This window comes from Fundulus heteroclitus, chromosome 1, assembly GCF_011125445.2.
Source record: "Fundulus heteroclitus isolate FHET01 chromosome 1, MU-UCD_Fhet_4.1, whole genome shotgun sequence".
NCBI classification, from domain to species: Eukaryota; Metazoa; Chordata; class Actinopteri; order Cyprinodontiformes; family Fundulidae; genus Fundulus; species Fundulus heteroclitus.
Genome location: NC_046361.1, coordinates 4,935,480 through 4,949,932, shown reverse-complemented (window position 1 = coordinate 4,949,932; position 14,453 = coordinate 4,935,480). Strand labels below are relative to the sequence as shown.

The window sequence follows — 14,453 nt, the reverse complement described above, 5'->3', positions numbered from 1 at the left end:
CCACTACCTCTTAGTGAAGCTTCCACTCTCCTGGAAGCGGCTTCCGACGGGATAGAAAATCTGCTGGCACGTTCTCTGGCCCGGGGATGTAGGCTGCTCTGAGGCTGGCCAAGTATGGAGCTGCCCAGGTCAGCAGCCGTTCAGTCAACCACAACAGTTTCCTTGACGTGGTCCCCTCTTGGTGGTTGATGTGAAATAACAAAGTGGCGTTGTCTGACCTTACCAGCACATGCTTCCCCTGCAAGCCTGGAAGAAAGATCTGAAGAGCTAGAAGTACAGCCTGTAATACCAGGATATTGATGTGTCCCCTGCTCTGCCGCTGGGACCATGTCCCCTGTGCCATTTGACCCCGCCAGGTTGCACCCCAGCCTGTGGAGGATGCATCTGTAAACACAACTTCCCGACGACACGGGAGGGAGCCGAGCAGGACCCCTGTCGTCATAAACGCCCTCACTCTCCACTGGGACAGAGACTGAAGACACTGAGGCCCCACCCAAAGTCTTCTGAGGCGATGAGCATTCCGTGTGGATTACAGATTCAAGCTGTTCAACCACATCTGGAGGGGCCGCAATGACAGTAGTCCCAGGGGCACTACGGCGGATGCGACTGTGGGCATGCCATTAAGGCGAAAATACCGCACAAGAGGCGGTGCCATGCCGCATCTGAATTCCGGGAGGATGCTCAAAACACTGTTCACCTGCTGGGGTGACGGGCAAGCAGTCATTGAGATAGAATCCATGGCAATGCCCAGGAAGATAAGAAAACTACAACGGAGTCAGACCCGGAGTTCCTACAACGGAGTCGTAGGAAAACTACAACGGAGTTGTAGCTCATGCTGAGTTTCGAACTCAGCGTGAGCAGAAAATTCACCAGCGAGTCCGATTATTAACCAAGGATGAACTCAACGTGAGCAGAAAATGCTACTGGTGAGTCAGACAAACAAACTCCTATAGTTATAGGAGAACTCAGCACGAGCAGAAAAAGCCACCGGTGAGTCAGACAAACAAACTATAGGAGAACTCAACGCGAGCTGAAAACGCCACTGGTGAGTCAGATAAGTAACAGCAAAGGAAGATGACGGACTCAACGCGGGCAGGAAACACCACCGGTGATTCGGATAAACAAACTATAGGAGAACTCAACGCGAGCAGCAACGCTACTGGTGAGTCAAAAGAGTCACAAAATAACCGTGGTAAATCAATGTGAGCAGTAAACTACTGCTAAGAAAAGAACAAAACTTACCACTCATCGTTGCGGCGACCGCTGATCTGGTAAGGTGACAACAGCTTGTGCAGGCCCTGGAGGGCGAAACTTACCTGCAGCTCCGACCAAATCCGGTTGCGGGGCTACTAGCAACAAGCAGCTACGATAGCACGTGGTACACACAGAAGCAACCAGCTTCACACGACCACACCTGCGAGCGAGAAGAACGAAGGGACTGAACGTCGGGTGCCACGTGACTCTATATAGTCACGTGGGTCCCCGGCAGGTCACAGGTGACTTTGTTGTTATTAGTACTCAACCTGTGCATGCGCAATAATTATCATTCAGTGCTTGATGCACCACCTCTGGTGGTCAATAGGGATGAAATAGAACCCAACTTCCTATTTTATTCTCCTCCAAGCAAAGTCCTGTACTGTCTCTGTAGTGATAGCTTGACTGATCATACATAATAGGAGGGATCCTTCCATCCCATTGAAAAATCATCTACTACATCACATAGCACATTGTGTCCCTGATTGGCTGACACATTTCGCATCCATCTAGTGTCTGCCAATTCAGATTCAAAGCTCAAAACGCGTCACACCCAATGGGTGAAACACGTCGCAGAACCTCTCAAAGCTCCTAGAACCACATCTACCCTAGACTTTGCATGTAAACTAGATGCCCATGATGCTGAAAACACATTTGGTCTGAACACTTCATAACACATCATCTTTCCAGGGAGAGAACATGCTCTATCTCCATGCTGTGAACATTTTTGTTTCAGCCTTTGTTATGACTGCATATATGTGTCAAACTAAAACAATATTTATGAGTTGTCATTTGTATATAGTTATAATAAGCGTGTGTGTGTGGGGTGTATAGTAACAAAAACACATTGATTACATGTTTAGGTGCAACACAACAGGCATAAGAAGGACATGGCAGCAAATCAAGATGAGATATAAAAATATAAACTCTAAGCTTTTGTATTTAACCTTAACAAACTAAAGCATTAATTAACTATATTCAACATGTGTAATAAATGATGGAACAGTGTGAGTTATTAATATAACTAATATGTTTATTCTTGTTTTTGCCAGCATTTTGCTTTATTGCCATCGTTTGACTCTATGACATCCATTCATTTTAAAAAGTAGTTGGCAAAAATTTTACTGTAGGTGTATTGGTTGAGCCAATCTCACTTTTATATTAATTATATATCTTATATGTTTATATATCCTCTCCCTGGGCTACCACCTTACCGTGGTGGAGGGGTTTGAGTGTCCCAATGCAGTCTGGGGCTTTAAGCCCCTAGTAGGGTCACGCAAGGCAGACAGGTCCTAGGTGAGGGACCAGACAAAGCGCAGCCCAAAAAGCCCCTTATGATGAGTACAATTATTGGATCTCGTGTTCCCTCGCCCGGACGCGGGTCACCGGGGCCCCACTCTGGAGCCAGGCCTGGAGGTGGGGCACGTTGGCGAGCATCTGGTGGCAGGGCTTATGCCCATGGAGCCTGGCCGGGCTCAGCCCGAAGAGGAGACATGGGTCCCCCTTCCGATAGGCTCACCACCTGTCGGAGGGGCCAAAGGGGTCGGGTGTAATGTGCAACGGGTAGCAGTAGAGGGCGGGGACCTTGGCGTTCCGATCCTCGGCTGCAGAATCTGGCTCTTGGGACGTGGAATGTCACCTCTCTGGTGGGGAAGGAGCCTGAGCTCCTGCGTGAGGTTGAGAGGTTCCAACTAGAGATAGTCGGACTCACCTCGACGCACCGCTCTGGAACCAGTCTCCTTGAGAGAGGTTGGACATTCTTCCACTCTGGAGTCTCCCCTGGTGAGAGGCGCCAAGCTGGGGTGGGCATACTTGTTGTCCCCCATCTCGGTGCCTGCATGTTGGGGTTCACCCCGGTGAACGAGAGGGTGGCCTCCCTCCGCACTCGTGTGGGGGGACGGGTTCTGACTGTTGTTTGCGCTTATGCGCCAAACAGCAGTTCAGATTACCCACCCTTTTTGGAGTCCTTGGAAGGGGTACTGGAGAGTGCCCCTCCTGGGGACTCCCTCATTTTGCTGTGGGACTTCAACGCTCACGTGGGCAATGACAGTGGGACCTGGAGGGGCGTGGTTGGGAGGAATGGCCCACCTGATCTGAACTCGAGTGGTGTTTTGTTGTTGGACTTCTGTGCTCATCATGGATTGTCCATCACAAACACCATGTTCAAGCATAAGGGTGTCCATATGTGCTCTTGGCACCAGGACACCCTAGGTCGCAGTTCAATGATCGACCTTGTTGTCGTTTCATCTAATCTGCGGCCGTATGTCTTGGACACTCGGGTGAAGAGAGGGGCGGAGCTCTCCACCGACCACTACCTGGTGGTGAGTTGGCTCCGATGGTGGGAGAGGAAGCCGGTCCGACCGGGCAGGCCCAAACGTACTGTGAGGGTTTGCTGGGAACGTCTGGCAGAGTCCCCTGTTAGACGGAGCTTTAACGCCCACCTCCGGGAGAACTTTAAACACGTCCCGAGGGAGGCAGGGGACATTAAGTCTGAATGGACCATGTTCCGCACCTCTATTGTTGAGGCGGCTAGTCGGAGCTGTGGCCACAAGGTTGTCGGTGCATGTCGCTGTGGCAACCCTCGAACCCGCTGGTGGACACCAGCGGTGAGGGAAGCCGTCAAGCTGAAGAAGGAGTCCTACCAGGCTTTTTTGGCCTGTGGGACTCCGGAAGCAGCTGATGTGTACCGGCAGTCGAAGCGGCAGGCGGCTCGGCTGGTCGCCGAGGAAAAAACTCAGGCGTTGGAAGAGTTCGGAGAGGCCATGGAGAAAGACTTCCGTACGGCTTTGAAGCGATTCTTGTCCACTATCCGGCGTCTCAGGAGGGGGAAGCAGTGCAGTACCAATACTGTTTACAGTGGGGGTGGGATGCTGCTGACCTCAACTCAGGACGTCGTGTTTCGGTGGGTGGAATACTTCGAAGACCTCCTTAATCCCACCAACACGTCTTCCATTGCGGAAGCAGAGCCTGAGGACTCTGGGTCGGGTTCTCCCATCTCTGGTGCTGAGGTAGCCGAGGTTGTTAAAAAGCTCCTCAGTGGCAAGGCCCCAGGGCTGGATGAGATTCGCCCTGAGTACCTTAAGGCTCATGATGTTGTGGGGCTGTGTTGGTTAACGCGGCTCTGCAGCATTGCGTGGACATCGGGGGCAGTTCCCCTGGATTGGCAGACTGGGGTGGTGGTCCCCCTATTTAAAAAGGGGGACCGGAGGGTGTGTTCCAACTACAGAGGAATCACACTCTTAAGCCTCCCTGGTAAGGTCTATTCAGGGGTTCTGGAATGGAGGGTCCGTCGGATAGTTGAATCTCGGACTCAGGAAGAGCAGTGTGGTTTTCATCCTGGCCGTGGAACACTGGACCAGCTCTATACCCTCAGCAGGATTCTGGAGGGGGCATGGGAGTTTGCCCAACCAGTCTACATGTGCTTTGTGGATCTGGAGAAGGCATTTGACCGTGTCCCCCGAGGGATCCTGTGGGGGGTACTCCAGGAGTATGGAGTACCGGACCATTTAATAAGGGCTTTCAGGTCTCTGTACAACCGGTGTCAGAGTCTGATCCGCATACCCGGCAGTAAGTGGGACTCGTTTCCAGTGAGAGTTGGACTGCGCCAAGGTTGCCCTTTGTCACCGATTCTGTTCATAACTTTTATGGACAGAATTTATAGGCGCAGCCAAGGTGTTGAGGGGATCCATTTTGGGGGCCTTAGGATTGCGTCTCTGCTATTTGCGAATGACGTGGTCCTATTGGCTTCATCAGGGCGTGATCTACAGCTCTCATTGGAGCGGTTCGCAGCCGAGTGTGAAGCGGCCGGGATGAAAATCAGTGCCTCCATATCCGAGACCATGGTCTTGAACTGGCAAAGGGTAGAGTGCCTCCTCTGGGTTGGGGAGGATGTGCTGCCCCTAGTGGAGGAGTTCAAGTATCTTGGGGTCTTGTTCACGAATGAAGGGAAGATGGAGCGGGAGATCGACAGGCGGATTGGTGCCACGTCTGCTGTGAAGCGGGCGCTGTACCAATCCGTTGTGGTGAAGAGAGAGCTGAGCCAAAAGGCGAAGCTCTCGATTTACGATCTACGTTCCTACCCTCATCACGCCTCCCTGGTGAGGTGTTCCGGGCACGTCCCACTGGGAGGAGGCCCAGGGGAAGACCCAGGACACGCTGGAGGGACTGTGTCTCCCGACTGGCCTGGGAATGCCTTGGGATTCCCCCGAAGGAGCTGGCCCAAGTGGCCGGGGAGAGGGACGTCTGGGCCTCCCTACTGAAGCTGCTACCCCCGCGACCCGACCCCGGATAAGCGGAAGAAGACGGACGGACGGACGGACGGACGGATATGTTTATATATTTAAGTTAAAGTAAAGGTGGTAGTTATATTATGTACACCCAATAGCACTTGAACATTGTAGCTCCCCACCGGTCTATTTAACTCTCCCAAGCAGCTTACCACTAAAAACAGCTTCTAAATATGACTGTACTTGAGATTTTATCTAAACCATTTATTCTAATATGGCAGAGAAACACAAGTTTCAGCTAAGCTATTTGCTCTTCATTCCACAAACTCCAGTAGCAAAAGAGAGAGAACATAGGGTTCTCTTTCTCACAAGTCTGTATTTCCTCTTGCCCTTCCTCTGGTAGACGGTCCCTACTATTTAGGCTCAACACCGAAGACTGGGGCTGCCTCCGTTCTTTGGCTCCTTTTGAATACCTCTTATGGGTATATCTAAATAAACCAGCTCTAACCTTTACCAAAAGACTACTCAAATTAAACAAATCATAACAGTGCCAATATCTAAGTAAAGAAATGTGATGAGAAACAGGACACTTTTCACTGCTAATAGTAGCTGTGTCTAAAGGGACTGAAACAGAGCCTTCAGCATCCCTATGGTAATTTCCCTGTGTAATGTACTGCTGTGAGCCACATTGTAATGGTGCTGGTGTCCAGGCTTAGGGTAAGGGATCAGGAAGCAGGACTGCAAGGGGTACAGTATGTCCCCGGGAGGTAATTGCTGTACACTCACAAGGAAAATAAAAGGATACAGTTTATATTTCCATCTGCAATACAGGAACAACAGGGACAATGATGAGACAATGAAGGCAGGTTTATTTCTATTGCACATATTCAGTAACTGCACATGAAGAGAACATCAGAAAAGAAATTATTACAGAAGGAAGCACATTGCAGTGGAAGCTAATAAGCCACTCCTGAACCAAAGATGTCAAAAATGTCTCACCTAGGCTAAAGAGACAAGGAATTGGACTGTTTCTCAATGGTCAAAAGTCCTGTTTTAATTCAACCCCTTGAATTAAACCTTAAAGTCTGCACTTCAATTACATTGTAGTTGTTTAATTTCAAATCAAATGTGGTGGCATGCAGAGCCAGAATCATGAAGATCGTGCCACTGTCCAAATATTTCTGGGCTTAACTGTATATTAGCCTCCTTCCCTTGGTTCGGCTGGTCAGTACTCTCATCTCAGGCTGTTAAACATTCCCCTGATTAGACACACTTGGTTCCCAAGTCATTGATCATATCTCTCCTGTACTTAAGTTTCCCGGTTTTTACGCTCATGCTGGCCCCATATCCTGGTCACTTCGTACAAGAATTGTTTGTCTTCAGTTGCCCTAATTTAAAATATTTTCCTTCACATCTGTACATTTAGTCTGGCTGCAGTTGAACCAACTAAAAACTAGTCTAGTCTTGGCTGTTTTTTTAGTCGCTCAGTATGTATTTGTTTGCTAACTTATGCATTAATATTTTCACAGGAAACGCATCACATCATAAATATATTTGATAAATGAGATATTGTTATAATTTCTATCTATTTTTCAGAGAACCTTCCAAAACCGACCATCTTTGTGAGCCCTGTTGCTGAGCTTACCTGGGGTCAACAAGTCAGCATCACTTGTGCTTCTGCAATTCAACTTTTAGATGGGACTTTTATTCTCCAAAAGACTTTAGACCCATTCAGAATGAATCAGTCATCTGGTTCCACCTCTGCTACCTTCAGGATTCCTAAAGTGACCCTTGATCATCATGGAGAATTCCAGTGTCAGTATGAGAAAAGGATTTCAAGCCAGACTTTCACCTCCGTCCTCAGTGACCCTGTCAATCTTACTGGTATGTTAAAATAAATTTCTCCATGTAAATAATTGATAAAAGCACCTCAAACCAATAAATTCCTTCATCCACCAGGCCCACTGTGAACATTCAGAATGGCTCAAATATACAAAATATCCCCCAAAATTTTTTAACTATGCAGTAAAATTAGGTGTCGCTCCTTTTAATTATTTAATGTCTAACCATGAACTCCCCAAATAATCTCCATAAATCATGTGTATGTTGAGGCCTTGGGTGGCATATTCTCTTCTGAAAAAGATCCATTCAGGGAGCGAGTTCTTACTTTCTCCAACTCTGATACAGAGGAATGGCACCAGTGTTTGTGTGAAAAATTGAGATGAAGCCAGGATAACAACTCTTTTTCACAGAATCTAAATCAGATTTTTTCTTTTTTGCTGCACTCTCTCAATCAATTAAAAACAACCACAAAGTTTCAGTGTAACTCGTTTCAGATCAGTAATTGAAACGTTTACATCCAGAAACGTAACTGGATACCTGATTTTTCAAGAATAGTTATGAGCTGCATGTTATCACAATATTTTGTTCTCTTTTATCCACAGTGCATCTGCTGAGACCCAATATTTCCCTGACATCCCCAAATGTAGGGGTGGTCTGGGGACCTGAAGAAGCAGAGGTTACCTGGGGTGACCGCTTCTCCTTCACTTGCTCCATTAACCCAAACCATCCTCAGGGAAATTTCTCTCTCATCTTCTCTGGCTCCAACATAACAGAAACCAAGCCAGCAGTCAACAGCTCAGCTTCCTTTACTTTCCCAATTGCTGCCTTTAAACACCAGGGCAACTACAGCTGTGTGTATGTGGTTTTACAGTCTACATGCAGATTCAGTTCTGCTGAGGCAGTACCTATTGTCATTAAGGGTAAGTAGCTATATATGTGTAGTTATGCTTAATGTTACTGATATAATGAAAAGCAAATACTTGTAAATAGCGAAAAGTCATCCATGTAAATAATTTTTAAAATTTACTCTGTTTGTTTTGATAAAAGTACCTCAAACATGTGAGTGCCTTCATCCACCAGGCCCTCAAACTCTGTGAACATTCAGAATGGCTAAAACATACAAAAGCTCCCCAAAATTTGTTTATAACTATGCAGTAAAATTAGGTGTCACTGAATTTAATTATTTAATGTCTAACCATGAACTCCCCAAATGGGGCATCTCCATAAATCATGTGTATGGAAAGTTCTTGGTGGAATATTCACTTCTGAAAAAAGTTCCGGAGTTCAATCAGGGAGGGAGTTCGTACTTTTGTGATGAATGGTGTGAAACAGAACCCGATCTTTTGCCAAAAACACTGTGATTTCTTTAACTGGGTTTAATAAGGGGCAGATGAACAAAAACAGGATCCAAAAACAAGGGTAAGGCAAACATCCAGACACAATTGATGGAACAGGCGAACAGACTGCGCAAAAACAAACAGAACAGGTTATCCAAAAACAGAAACAAGGTGCTGGGAGCTCTTACCAAAAACAGAGATTGCAAAGATGGAGGAACAGGAGCATAAGCATGAGAGTGTGACATACCGACAGATAACTGAGGAGGGAGTGAGACTTAAATAAGCAGAGAAACAGGTGAGCGGAGGGAACTAATTAACCACAGGCAGGTGGAAAAAATAACGACACTGACAGAAGGATAAAACTAAGACCGAGAATAAACTCTAAGCACAGAATAAGAACTAACACACAGACCGAATTACTTAAAACAATACACAGACTAAACGAAACCCTAAAACAAGACAGAATCTACAAAGGAAATAACCCCAAAGGCATGAGAGAAGCAACATAATCAAACACTAAACCAAAACCAAAACAGAACATTACAACTTTCTCCATCTCTGATACAGAGGAATGGCAGCAGTGTTTGTGTGAAAAATTGAGATGAAGCCAGGATAAAAACTTTTTTTGACAGAATCTCAAGCAGTGACTAAAGATTTTTTTCTTTTTTGCTGCACTCTCTCAATCAATTAAAAACAACCACAAAGTTTCAGTGTAACTCGTTTCAGATCAGTCATTGAAATGTTTACATCCAGAAACGTAACTGGATACCTGATTTTTCAAGATTGGTTATGAGTTGTATGTTATCACAATATTTTGTTCTCTTTTTTCCACAGTGCATCTGCTGAGGCCCTATATTTCCCTGACATCCCCAAATGTAGGGGTGGTCTGGGGACCTGAAGAAGCAGAGGTTACCTGGGGTGACCGCTTCTCCTTCACTTGCTCCATTAACCCAAACCATCCTCAGGGAAATTTCTCTCTCATCTTCTCTGGCTCCAACATAACAGAAACCAAGCCAGCAGTCAATAGCTCAGCTTCCTTTACTTTCCCAACGGCTGCCTTTGAACACCAGGGCAACTACAGCTGTGTGTATGTGGTTTTACAGTCTACACGCAGATTCAGTTCTGCTGAGGCAGTACCTATTCATCTTGTCATTAAGGGTTAGTAGCTATATATGTATAGTTATGTTTGATCCTATAAATCCTAAAGGAAAATAACAAATCCTTTCATCTTTCAAAAACAATACTATCAGTTAAATATGATGGCAAAGAAAACCAGAGGAAATAAAAAATACAGTTTTCAAACAATGATTCTATCTTGTAAAAGAAAAGAACTACTATCCAAACCAACCTGATCTTTTGGGAAGAAGTAATTCCCCTTCAACCTGAGAGTTTTGATCTGGTAGGCAATTCACTACTGGGACGGTTCATTACTCCTCTCCCTTTTCTCCATTTGTGGATAATGGTTCTCAGTTTGTTTTATTTGAGTCCCAAAACCTGTTATTTATCAGACCTTTTTGCCTGCTTCATGTTGTCTGACTGGTTCTATGTATCTGTATATCAATTGAGTGAGAAAACACAAAAGCAAAATAATCTGAAAAATTACATAATTTAACAAAAAAGCCTGTGTCATAATTTGTAGTGGCTGTTGTTGGGCCTCAGTGCAGAGAGGCAGAGGCACCAAGACGTTATTGATGGACTTAATGAAAATCAAAATTCACAAAAACACTGGAGGATGCAGGAGCCAGAGCAAAAAACAAAATGAAGGTCCAGGAAGCAAACGAGGCCAAGCTCAGGCAAAGCGACAGGAGGCAAATAGTAGAAATCAATAGCAAACGGAAAATGAGAGGATCTTAAATACTGGGAGGATGAGAGCTGGAACAATGGTAGGGGTTGATTGAGTAATTCATGGCAGGTGTGGACAAGGAGCTGGAGGAAAAATTGAGGAGAGAGAGCGTGTGTCAACGGGAGGAGAGAAAAAGCAACAAGGGAACAAGGAAGAGAATAAATGTAACTGAGGATAACTAGACACAGGGAATAAACTAAAGACTATACAGATGTGACCTGAAACAAGGCTTATCTAATAAATATAAGAATCACAGGAATGACCAGGGGAAAACTTGATGTAAGGAAAATAACTAGGATAACTAAGAAAAGACTGAGCTATAGAAAATGTACTGGATATAGAACAGTTGAGTTGTGTGGCAGATGATTATCACCTCATATCAGTGCAACATGGCAGCATACCGAGTTTGGGGCAATGGCATACCGCGCACGTGACGTCACCGACTCAAGAGCAACGCCCCTTTTGCCGCTTAGGTAGGGCATACAGGTAGAGAACGCCCGTAGCAACCAGCTATTACACGCACAACAGAACCAGCGATATGACCGACTTTGCAGCCGTTAAACTTTCCCAAGACGATGTCCCAGGCGCACGGATTACTGGTCGCACTGTCGAAGAACACACCAACCTTCAGCTCAAACGATGGCTTAAGTGTCGAGGGCTTAAAAAAAACGGAAAACGGGCCGAGTTGATCGAACGGTAAGCTTTGTTTTTTTTTTTTTCCTGCGCGGCGGTCATGGCGTCGTCGGCCGTTTTTTTTTTTGTAATCACCGTCCAGGAATCGGTATATGTTTAATGTTTGTCTTATTTGAAATGTTTTTGAGTAAGCTATCCTGGTAGCAGGGTATCATGTTAGCACCTGCTACCATGATAGCCTATATGCTATCATGGTAGCAGGCGCTTCATTATTAACATGTCGGCCACCAAAATACTCTTACCTGTTCACTACTTGATGTCGCTGGAATTGGGTCAGGATGTTCTTCAGTTGGGCCCTTTCCTCCAACAAAATGCTTGCTACATATGTAGATGAATTTGGTAACTTTTTCCGGGTTGAACTGTTGTGTAGGCTGACCGCACCGGTGTACCCAGCGCACACATTTCTCCTTGGCAGTCTTGAAGAAAACATCCTTCATATGCGGCCGATCAGCGTACCTCGAGTCGCTGTTGCACCTTCCATAGCAACAGTGTTTAAAAACCATGGTCTTAGACTTGGAAAAAGCAGTCGTTTACCGAGTAAAACCAAGGGTAACGCACGTCTCTTTTACAGCGACACAGCGGCGGACTATGCAAGCTTGCCCTACTGCGTACCACGTGATGTGACGTCATCGTGACGTTACGTTTCTAAAAATAGCTCGCTCGCGGTACGCCATTGCAATAAATCAAACACGTTTAGAGCAATGAGCTGAATAGTTGGTGTCTCTCCCAGGCTCTTCACAGATGCTGCTATACTCACTATCTGGTGGAATCCTGCTCCTGGTCCTGCTGGTGTTTCTAGGAGTCTGCCTGGCCCGCAGAAGGAGACATTGCACTAAACAGCCTCGAGCATCTGACCAAAACCAAAGTTTGTATTCATCAAGAGATACACATTCCTTATTTAGAATAAGATCATTGCTATCTTACTGTCTTTATTTACATATCCTCTTGTTTCAGTGACTGCCCAGCAGTTTAACACACAAGACCATGAGAATGATTTGGACGACTATGAGAACGTTGACATCATGCTCTCAACAAAGCAACTAGAGGTGGACAAACAGTCAAGTAGTGATGACAATCACAATTGTGAGGAAGCAGGCCCTAATTTAAGTAAAATCTCCATTGGTGGAAAGGACAACAAAGCAGAAGAACAAATATATGAAGAATATGAGAAAAGCTCTGAAGAGGAAGAAAGTGACTATATGAATGTTAGTGTACCATGGAAAGAAAATATGGTGCAAAATCAAGTATGTGAAAATGCATATTAAACAATGAAAAATCCATACCTGTAAAAGAAAACTGCACGGATATTAAAAAAACTATGGTTCGATATTTACATATTCAATGTAAACATATACTTCTTTTTCTGTCATTTTAAACTGATCTAATAGAAGTGTGATTTTTTTGGGGCTAATAAACTCATTCCCATAAGTACAGAGCCTGTATCAAGATGTCAACCTAAAGGCTCCTACATCTCAGGGTCACTGTACGCCATGCAAGCCCCACGCAGACTTTGAGCGGATGTTTTAGCTTTCATACTCAAGCGTACTGATTTCCTACATTTCTTGTGACAAATTCCTACATTTTCCACACTTTCTATCAGCAGGACAAAGCAGGGAAATAAATACTAGCAAGTTTGATGAGCTAGTTGAGCACCTAGTGCTGTTTTTTCTCCACCAGACACCCACAGCACAGCTGTTTGCCGCACAAGTGACTGTGACGCTGCGTGTCCTCGCAGTTGCCTGCACAAAGCTGCTCGGTGTATCAGCTTAATGTCACTTACATAAAACAGTTCAAAGTGAAGACTTCTTCCCACAGAGAAGTTTATAGTTTAACACAGCTTGTAAAAAATTAAGGTTTGTGTGACTAAAGTCAGCGCAAGTATGTGGGAGCCTTTAGTGAGAGAAAAACAATGTTTTACTCTCCTCTGATATTGAACTTAAACATCGTCCTTCCTAAAATAATGTTTTTTTTTTGCCTAAATCAATTTAATAACTTACTGTCATCTTAGCGTGTTTTCTGAAACTCCTGGAAAAAAAAATGTGGCCTAGTGGTTAGTGCAGAGCAATTGTGTTCTTAGAAGCCTGCAAGTACCTGGTTCAAACCCTGCAGACTGCCACTATGGGTCTCTGAGCAAGACCCTTCCCCAGATGACTCCCAGGCTGATGTAAAAGCTGACCACTGCTCTCTAAGGGATGGGTTAAATGTAAAAGACATAATTAAGATTTCTTCTTTACAGTGGTGCCTCTAGAAATATTTCATAGGGGTGGCCAGATGGCGCCACTTAAACGCTTGGGGTGGCACTGAAACTAAAGTTGTGATTTCAGGATTTTATTGTACTGTTCTACTAAAGATGCATGTAGAAAATAAGTAAATGCCTACTAATATCTTTTTGTTTTTAATGGTTTTCTGAATTTTTAATGTTCCTAATGATCTAATGTACACAGACCAATAACAGTACAGTTAACATTTTAAGTTGAACAACCATTCCTCTTTATTCTGTAATTATATTTAGAATAAGATGTACATTTATTGAATTTACCAGGGGATAGATACTGGCAGATACAAATAAAAGTGTGATAGAAGGTCAGGAAGAGTGACTGCCTTGCTCACTGTGCATAATGGGATGAAATGCTAAACTGACGCTGCTACAACTTACACTGGCCAGTGGGGTGGCCAGGACATGGCACGGGGGGCATGGCCACCCCTGGCAGCCCCCTGGTGGTGCCCTTGTTTCTTCACCGATATTTGTATGTGAAAGAAAGATTACTGATGAGAGACCGATCAGTGACTTTATGGCTAATTTCCAATCACCACCCTTGCCGTTCCGATCCTCGGCTGCAGAAGCTGGCTCTTGGGACGTGGAATGTCACCTCTATGGTGGAGAAGGAGCCTGAGCTAGTGCGCGAGGTTGAGATGTTCTGACTAGAGATAGTCAGATTCACCTCGACACATGGCGCTGGCTCTGGAACCAGTCTCCTTGAGAGGGGTTGGACATTCTTCCACTCTGGAGTTGCCCCTTGTGAGATGCGCCGAGCTGGAGTGGGCATACTTGTTGCCCCTTATCTCGGTGCCTGCATGTTGGGGTTCACCCCGGTGAACGAGAGGGTGGCCTCCCTCCGCATACATGATGGGGGACGGGTTCTGACTGTTGTTTGTGCTTATGCGCCAAATAGCAGTTCGGATTACCCACCGTTTTTGGAGTCCTTGGAGGGGGTACTGGAGAGTGCCCCTCCTGGGGACTCCCTCGTTTCGCTGGGG

General features: G+C 45.5%; 1 long non-coding RNA gene across 1 annotated transcript; it reads left to right on the top strand.

The window, feature by feature from the left end:
* Nucleotides 1-9,494: 9,494 nt before the first annotated feature.
* LOC118562851 lies at nucleotides 9,495-12,322 on the top strand. Its single transcript, XR_004930833.1, has 3 exons — nucleotides 9,495-9,817; nucleotides 11,926-12,060; nucleotides 12,150-12,322. It is a non-coding gene; the product is annotated as an uncharacterized LOC118562851 (long non-coding RNA).
* The last annotated feature ends 2,131 nt before the right edge of the window (nucleotides 12,323-14,453 follow it).